Genomic DNA, 10,171 nt, shown 5'->3' with positions numbered 1-10,171 from the left:
AGCCCCATTCCCCAAAGGAAAAAAGAAAAGAAAATTAGAATGAGAAGACTGGAAAGGATTGTGATGAATGTCAAGGTTCCCTGTTTGCTCTATTGGACAAGAGTCTGGGCTCCAGAGAAATACCGTGACTAGTGCAGTCCAGTTAGTTAGGGTGTGCAGTTGACAGGAGAAGCCCAGGCAACCTCTCTTCCAGCCTGGTGTCCTTTCCATGACCCTACTCAGCCTTGGAAGAAGTATGGCCAAGGGGCTCCTTAGAGACAAGGAGGGGAAGCCTTCGTCTTACATACTTTGGATACATTGCTGGGAGCGACGGTCCCTGGAGGAGGACACCGTGTTGGGGACAGTGGGGGGCGGTGATAAAGAGGAAGGGCCTTGCTAAGAGGGCTGACACAGTAACTGCAACAATGGGCTTGGCACAGCAACGACTGTGAACGCGGTGCAGGACTGGGTAGGGTTTCCTTCTGTTGTGTGCGCATAGTGTGTCACTGTGGGTGGAAATCAGCACAGTCTTTGTCCTTGGCCTGTGTACAGATTCTTAGTGAGCTACAGGAAAGAAATATTTCCAAGTATATTTCAGCGAACCTTTGCCATATCCCAGAGATGACCTAAGGAGGGTGCTGTATTCCAGAAAGAAAGCATCCGGTTCAGGTCCCACTGCTCTTGGACCAGCTCGCAAGTCTCTAACCCACTCACCGTGCCACCTTCAGCATGGTTCTGACGATCTCTGAGCCTCAGTGGCCCAATCTGCATGTAACAGAATGATAGTACGTATTGAGCTTTCTTTTCTTGTCCACAAAGGGTTCCCTGGTTGTGCAGTGCATTGATTGACGACTCACTGCAAGGCTGCTGGTTTGACCAACAGCTGCACGGCAGAGGATGTGGCTGTGCACTGGAGTAAGCCATACGCTCTGGAGCATCTCTCCTCTGTCCCCATGAGCCAGACTCAACGGCAGTTGGTTGTATACCGATCACCCACCACAAGCCCCTTTCACTTCAGAACACTGGACAAGAACCATTATCATTTCTGAAACAAGAGAGAACAAGAGCGTTCACTCTAAACCTTTTAAGTTAAAAGAACTTGGTGCAGATGTTACAGAAATGATAGCCAGTATGTGATTCGGTAGATCTTGTTCCCTCAGACCAGTGGTTCTCAACCTTCCGAATGCCGCGACTCTTTAATACAGTTCCTCATGTTGTGGTGACCGCCCCCCACCATAAAATTATTTTTGTTGCTACTTCATAACTATAATTTTTCTGCTGTTATGAATCGGGAGACCCCTGTGAAAGAGTCGTTCAACCACCAAAGGGGTCGCGACCCAGAGGTTGAGAACCACTGTCTCAAACCATCCCCTATGTCAATAAATACTATTGTATAAATACTTGAAGAATTGAGAGGTGAGAGAAGAGAGTAAGAGAATGGACAGGAGAGTTAGATGCTGGTAGGACATTTTGATTTGCATTCCCCCATTGGTCAATTCCAAAGGAGGCCTTGGGCAGAACCTGCATATAAGTTTGGCATATAAGAATATAGGGACTGGAATTGATTATGATGATGATGGTACAACTCTTCTGTGATGTGGTTGAACTATTGGATTGTAAGATATGTGAGTTATATGCCAATAAAGCTGCTTTAAAACACACACACACATATATATAATGACTAGAGAAATACTGGTGTTCTCTAATTGAAAAGACCCGCTGAAAACTGAATAATATAAGTTAAATAGCTAAAAACCTACATGTAGGCATACCATATGTGAAATTTAGAAAGGAAAACCTCTAAAAATCAGCAACAATTAAGTGTAAAGGAACAGCATTCAGAACGGCACCAGGCCAGAAGAACAAAAATGGAAGTCAGGCAACTTGAGAACATTATGTTTCGAGTCCTAAGGGGGAAAATCCCAATTTCAACAGCCGTGTTTGGCTGGTAGATACCATATTGAACAAGACAAACCACCAAGATTTAATTTGCTTTCTTGTGGATGCAGGTTAAAGTAGAACAAAATAGAAATTGTTCCTGTTTACAGGGAAGTCTCGGGACACTTGTGTCAGAGCTGCTTGTGTCACCAGGAGTTACGTTTTGAGAACTTGAAGGAATATGGGGCCACTGAGAGGCTACTGGTGGCCCTGGAACTGGAGTGGGATTTATTTAAATCTCCTAGCAGGAGGTCTCGACTAGCCTTTAGGTTACTGAGTTGACATCATTCCCCATGTTGTCCTAGACTGAATTTTGTAGACTGAGTTCCCGCCCCTGCTGCCTATTTTTCTACGTCTGCTTTCCCTAGTGGAAACCTGGAAGGGACACCAGTGATCCCTTTGCCTTCCTCTTCGAATGACAGGGGACCTGCCTTCCAACCAAATGCTGGAGTTTTTCTCTGCTTCTGCACCTGAGGCCCGGGATACACTGTCTCCAGCATTGATGTAACATCAACTCATTTAGGACAGATTTTAACTGACAAGAGTCTTTATGGTTGGAATCCACTTAGAAGTGTTTTTAAAAAAGTCAAAAATTTCCCCCTTCAAACTGTCTCACGACGAATCTCAGTAGTGAAATGCTCACTTGTGAACCAAAACCCAACCACCAGTTCTGAGGGAGAAAACCTGGTGGTCTTCTTCTGTAGATATCACAACCTCTAAAGCCCAGCGGGACACTCCTTGCTAGTCCAGCACACGAGGTCTGTAGGGGTTGTAATTGACTGGACACCGAGCAACAAAAACAACATGTCAATACCATTAGTTGGCATCAAAGAAGAATCTAGTCCAACAAGTGCATTGGACTACTGTTCCAAACCAGTGACTGATTAGAGAGACAAAGGACCATTATACTTTAGGAGATATGAGAAATGATGTCTGATAGAGAGTGTATTAGTCTGGGTACTTTGGAGAAACAAATCCACGGCGACTCACGTGTGAGAGAGTTTTATGCAAAGAAAATGTGCATCACGAAAACATCCCAACCCAATGCTGCCCAAGCCCACAAGTCCAACATTAACCCATACCCAACACCAGTCCACAAAGTCCTTCACCTCACAAAACAGAGGCAATAATGCCGACTGCAGGAGGAAAGCTGAGTCAGTGAACATGTAAGTATCTCAGCACTGGCAGGGGTCTCCACACGGCTGCTCCAGCACCCAGGGCTGCATCGGGATAGATCCATGCGGCTTCTCCTTGGGGATGTCTTGTAGGAAGTCCATCTTGCAAGCTGAAGCAGGGAACTGCTAAGGCAGCTGCACCCGATGCAACCATCACAAAACAAGAGACCCGAGAACTAGAAAGGCGAGGCTTCACCACCCATTTATCCCTCCGCCTTTCAACCAGCACCACATGTGATTATCGGCCAGGCTGGCACAATTAACTAACTCAGAGAGAGACCTGAAAGCAATCTAAAGTTATTTATACAAAGGAGAGTTGGTGCATTTTCTCTAGTTCTAAATTTTAGGAAACATATAAATTATGGTGTTGGTGAAGAATATTGAAAGTACAGGAACTGCCAGAAGAACAAACCAATCTATCTTGGACAAAATATACTCAGAAAGTCAAGGCTGGTGAGATTTCATCTCACATAGTTCGGACCTCTTATCAGGAGAGACCGGTCCCTGGAGAAGGACATCATACTTGGTCACACGGAAGGTCAGTGTAAATGAGGGGGTCTTCCATAAGAGGGACGGACAAGTGGCTGCAGCGTGAGCTCAAACAGCAACAGTTGTGAGGACGGCACAGGACGTGGTCGTGCTTGGTTCTGTTGCACCTGGGACAGATAGGAGGTGGAACTGAATCAATGGCAACTCATTATTTTAACCAACGATTTTGTGACAACTCCTCACCCCCACCCAACATCACCACCAACACACACAATAAGGTACAAATATTTATGGCTTTGGACTTTATCCTTTTATCTTTGGCAGAGTTATGAGTACTGATGTAAACACTCCCACTAACATCCTGTGATATGGACGGATGCAAATCTTGTCCATGCGAAAGAGGAAATGAGTCAGTATGGCGTGTTCATTAACTTTTACAGCCAGTCTGGAGAAGCTCAGGTCTTGATGACGGTAAGGTTTATTCCCACTCCATCAACCCCAGTGTGGGACCAGGTGGCAAAGAGCCGTATCACCTTCCCACCACTTCCTGTACAATCTACTATCTATATTTCTGGATAATCTACCAGATAGAAAGCCACCAAGCAAGATCTTTCCAGGAGATAACAATTTACACATTTTACAGAAATAATTTGCTTCTCAGACTGTTGCCCTCAACAAGATGTCCCTTCTAAGAAGTGTTCGGAATGTTTTTTTGATGGAGCAAACTCAATCTATGGAAATTCTTAGGACAGTACTTTACATGTAACAAGACACACAATACATGTCAGCGTCCAGTTTTCATATGTTTACGAGTTGGACTGCTGGCCTTAAGGCCAGCAGTTTGAAACCACTGGCCACTCTGCAGGAGAAAGACAGGGCTTTCTACTCTCATAAAGAGTTACAGCCTCAGAAACCCACAGTTCTATCCTGTCCTATAGCATTGACTACGAGCGGCGATCATATAGATGGCAGTGAGTGAGGTTGAATTTATTATCTGAACAATTTTATCTATATTTTAAAGATGTATATGTGTTGTTTTTAGGCGCTGTTAAGTCAATTGTGACTCACAGTGACACTGTATACAAAAGAGTGCAACACTCACAATTACCGCTCTGTTTTAGCCCATTGTTGCAGCCACTTTGTCAATCATCTCTTTTGAAGACTTTAGCAAGCATGATGCTCTTCTCCAGGGACTGGCCCCTAAGATGTCCAAAGTGCATAACACGAAGAAGTCCCATCATCCTGTCTTCTAAGCGGCGTTTGGGCTGTACGTCGTCCAAGACAGATTTTGTTGTGGTGGTTCTGTAAACCCCTAGTATTTTCAATATTCATCAACCAGACACTAATTCAAAGGCATCGTTCATCCTTAGGTTTCCTTATTAGTTGTCCAGTTTTTCATGCATCTGACCTGATCAAAAATAGCATGACGCGAATCAGTCGTCCCCTAGTTTTCAAAACAACATCTTTGCTTTTTAAGACTTTAAAAGAGATATTTTGCAGCCGATTTGCTCAAAAGAGTATGGTCTTTGATTTCTTGACTGCTGCTTCCATGGGCATTGATTGTGAAGCCAAGCAAAATAAATTCCTTCACAACTTCAACTTTTCCTCCATTTATCATGATGTTGATTATTGACTCGGTTGTAAAAAAAATTTTTTTTGTTTTCTTTATATTGAGGTTGGATGCATTTTGAAAGTTGTTATCTTTGCTCTTAATCAGTAGTCATCTTAATCAGTCATCATCTTCACTTTCAACAAGCTAGGAGGTGTCATCTGCATAGTGCAGCTTGTTAATGAGTCTTCCTTCAAGGTGCACATTCTTCATATAGTCCCGTTCCTCTGCCTATTTGCTCAGTATACAGATTAAATAAGTGCGGTGAGAAGATACAACCCTGATGCACACCTTTCCTGATTTTAAACCGTGCCATATTTTCTTGTTGTTTGAATGGCTGTCTCTCGGTCTATGTATAGGCTCTGCATGCGTACAATGAAGTGTTCTGGAATTCCCATTCATCTCCATGTGATCCATAAGATGCTCCGATCCACACAGCTGAATGCCTTTGCCTAGTCCAGAAAACATAAGTAAACAGCGTGCTGGTGCTCTTTGCTTTCAGCTTCCAGCATCACAGCAACATGCAAGCCAGCACAGTATGACAGACCGATAGTCAAGTGGTGGTAAAGATTTATAGGTAGGTGTATGAAAAGGTTGCTATTGTAATGCTGCTGTTGTTTCCATCATATCAGGTGTTACCTGAACATGGGGTCTTGCTTGTGCAAAGAAAAGCCAGTTCAGCCACACCGAGTGAGGAGACACAAGTGCTCTATCAGTCACCCTGACATAGGGAAACAGGGTTTTCACAGTCCCTAAACTATCGATTCCCAAGGTCTTTATTCTTCGGTTGATAACAACCAAAGCTGGGGCAACAATTGGTCAAACACCAACTGCTGTAAAGTCAGAAAAGGAGAGAGAGATTTTGATGCAGGTGGGCCGAGGCTTACACATGAACAGTAAAGTTAACCTGTTATTCTGATCACAGATTTTCTGGACAAGTGAACTGTGTACATCCACATTTTTTCAGGGATCACGATGACTCATCTCCAGTTCCAGCAGAATTTCCCGACTATCTACTCTTCCTCAAAAGACTGCAGCTATTTCTCTCATCTCCTTGGCAAAAACTGTGGGAAAGTTTTTAGAAGAATCCTATGCATTTTCCCAGAGAACTTTGAGTTTTAGAGAAATCCAATCCATTCTCGCAGGGGGTTCGGTGGGAGGGAAGGGCTGCACAGTAGTGGTCTTTGGTAGGAAAACTGCCTAAGAAACTTGAAGTGGAAAGTGAGGGCTGAGCAGTACGGTCAAGCTGGATGGAACCGTTGCATCAACACACCTGAAACCTGGTGAAAGGAAGCCAAGCAGGGAGGTGAGGAGATTGGCAGGCGTGATAGAGCACTGTGGAGTGCATGAAGGACTTTAAAAATAGCTTTGTGCCAATGAAACTCATTTATGTGGCACAGTGGTTATGCGTGGGGCTGCTGACTGCAAAGCCAGCCGTTTCAAACAGGCAGCTGCTCCCTTACAGTCTTGGCGATGCACAAAACTTCCCCCTTGTCCTACAGGGTTGCGATGAGTCAGCATCTCACTCGGTGGCCCTGAATTTGGTTTCTTCTATGAACAAGGATCCCTACTGGAACAATGACTCAGTACTCAGCTGCTTTCCAATGGGTCACGTCTTTGCAGAGGGTCTATAGGAAAAAGAACTCAGGGGTGGCCTGCATCCTCTTTTATCTTACAAAAAATGAAAGCAGAAATGATTGAGCAGAGAAAAAGGGACCTCAGTATCATCAAGAAAGAAGAGCCGGGAGCAGAATGTACCCTTTAGATTTGGGGCCCCTATGCTGAGAACCTGCTAGATCCAGAGGAAGCGTGCTATCCAGACATGGAGTGCTCCCCGGGGTGCCGGGCTCATGGATGTTGAAAGGAAACAAACGACCATTTCACAGGGGTCTCCTGATCCTCACAGTAGCAAAATTATAGGTATGAAGTAGCAGTGAAAATAATTTTATGGTTGGGGGTCACCCCAACATGAGGAACTGTATTAAAGGATCGCAGCCTCAGGAAGGTGGAGAACCACTGTCTGAGGGGAACTAACTGGAAGGGAGCAAGAAGAAACTTTCTGGGTTCATTATTACACCGGGTTACCCATTTATCAAGCTTCCCAAGCAAAATGTGCATCCACTGTTAAATGGAAAACTAATTTTCCCTGCAAACTTTCAGCCAAGTCACAATGAAAAAGAGCAATGAAAAGAAAAACAATCCACTAAATGTAATTCTTAAAATGTGTGCATTTTATTCCGTGTAAATCAAGCCTCACAAAACACCATCATAGAGACCTTTTAAACATGTGAAAGAAAACTAATTAAACAAGGCAAGAAGGGAAATCACATTTTCACCTATTCGTTTTGAAGGTGTGATAATGGCAAACAAGTGGATGGTAGGGATACAGTTTAAGGAGAATGGCTTAAAGGGCCAGGCAATGCGAAGGGAGGACAAGAGGACGAGGGGAGAAGGAGGGAGGTAAAGAGGGAGGAAAGAGGAATTTTAAAAGTCATCAGGATCCAAAGAGAAATGAAAATAAAACAGAGAATCAAGTTGACCGAGAATTACAAGCCTTGGTTAAATAACTTTCTCTAAGAACCAGCAGGCTCTGGTAAGTCCTCAAACAACGTGAGTCATTAAAGTTGTTTGCAGACATCTAATCAAGCCTTTCTGTGTGGTCAGCAAACCGGATAGCCATCCTGTGTACTCAGGCCCCATCACCCGTATGTCAGCATGCAGTACTACCGTGGTTTGCGTGTTACCGTGATGCTGGCAGGGAGGAAATACTGGCATTTCAAAAACCAGCAGGATCACCCATGACGGACAGGTTTCAAGAGACCTTCAAGACTAAAGCAGACTAGGAAAAAAGGCTTAGGGATCTACTTCTGAAAATTAGCCAAGGAAGATCTCATAGTTAATATAGTTCCTCATGTTGTGGTGACCCCCCCAACCATAAAATTATTTTCGATGCTACTTCATACCTGTAATTTTGCTACTGTTTTGAATCATCATGTAAATATCTGATATGCAGGATGTATTTTTATTGTTACAAATTGAACATAATTAAAGCATAATGGTTCATCACAAAAACAATATGCAGTTCTATATTGTGAAATATTTACTTCTAATGACAAATAAATGAAACTTTGTCTTGAAGCATGATGTAGCATGGGCAAGTCTTCACACCGGCCATTCGTATGTGGGTGTCTCTGCATGTGGGCGGACCCGCCTGGAGACGGAGAGAGGAGCGGTGTCTCAGTTTTTAAGACCATCAGAAATATGTGTTTTCCGATGGCCTTAGGAGACTCCTGTGAAAGGGTCGTTTGACCCCCAAAGGAGTCACGACCCACAGGTTCAGAAGTGCTGTCCTAGATCAAACAGACCGTTGTCCAACTTGGACACCTCATCAGGCACAGTCAACCATTGGAAAAGAGCATCATGCTCAGTGGAATCGTGAGCCGGGGGGCAGGGAAGACCCTCCGACGAGATGGATGGGCATGATGGCCACAAGGAAGGACTCAGCGTGCTGACCAGTGACAGCCATGCGTGTGGCACGAGACCAGGCCGCGGTATATTCTGTTGTACTCAAGGGCAGAGGTTCTCAACCTGAACTCTTTGCCCTAAGAAGGCAAGCACCTATGCTGACTTCTATTACCAAAGGTACATTTTGCCTGAAAAAAAGAAAATTCCTATGAAAGAAGCAACACAGCATGTGCTCTTCTGGTTTCCCTAGCTCTAGGGAATTTTTTTTTTTATATAAATCATTTTATTAGGGGCTCGTGCAACTCTTGTTACAATCCATCTATCCATTGTGTCAAGTACATTTGCTTCCGTCATCATTCTCAAAACATTTGTTTTCTACTTGAGGCCTTGGTATCAGCTCCTCATTTTTCCCCTCCTTCCCTACTCCCCCCTCCCCCATGAATTCTTGACAATTTATAAATTTATAATTTATTATTATTTTGTCATATCTTACATCCAGAGAATTCTTTACGGTTCCTTCACATTTTTGTCCATATTAACAGTTCCAAAGTTCATCTCACATACTTTAGACATCTTTATCAGAGAACCGTCTCTGGGGAAGGACGTCATGTTTGGTGAAGTACAAGGGCAGCAAACGAGGAAGGTCTTTAAATAAAAAATGGGTCCCAAACCCAAGAGCAATGGTGATGATGATGCAGGACCAGGCAGTGTTGCATTCCATTGCCCACAGGGCCACTAGGAGCAGGAGCCAAGTAAGCAGCACCTAGCAACAACGGCATTCACAGGCCATTGTTCTGGCCTTTGTTTATTGCCGAGGTGTGTTCCATTTAAAAAAAATAGCCCAGTTAAAAAAAATTATTCAGTCTCTGCTAATGATTACTTTGGCTATCCCAAGTTTCCAACTAAAACCTCTGTGTGTGTGTGTGTGTATATATATGTATATTGATATGTGTGTATTAATATGTATAGGTATTAATGTATACATTAATATGTATATGTATACATATTAATCATATTGTTGGGTTAAAGAACAGGTGGATGCATAAGTTGATCATCCCCTTCGGAGGATATGACAGTGGGTGCAGGAAGGCTTGCATTGCGAGTTCAGTGAGAGCAGAGCACCTCACACAGCACCTGAAACATAAGAATGGTTCAGCATGTGCTTAATGGATATCAGAGAATTAAGGTCAGGGTCCATGGGTTTATTAATTCGCTTGACTAGAACCCTCCTCAAGACGTTCTCCCAAGATGTCCAGTTATTTAGAGGAAGAGTTTACTCTACGATGATCACCCTGGTCTACAAAAGTAGACTTGAAGGCTCCACAAGAAGACCAGGGTAGGGGTGACCAGGAGTCATCTTGTCAGGCAGTAGGCTATGTGGACTAGAACGATCACATGACGGAACTCAGGAATGTGATTTGTGCAGCTCCTGAGAGACAAGGAGCAAGCAGCTGATGCTGAAGCTCCATCCTGATGCACTGGAGACCTAGTGCAGGGGACACTTTTCTTTCAAATT

This window comes from Echinops telfairi, unplaced genomic scaffold, assembly GCF_000313985.2.
Source record: "Echinops telfairi isolate 266 unplaced genomic scaffold, ASM31398v2 ScPeMD7_7466;HRSCAF=8504, whole genome shotgun sequence".
Taxonomy (NCBI): domain Eukaryota; kingdom Metazoa; phylum Chordata; class Mammalia; order Afrosoricida; family Tenrecidae; genus Echinops; species Echinops telfairi.
This window is presented reverse-complemented; position numbering follows the sequence as displayed.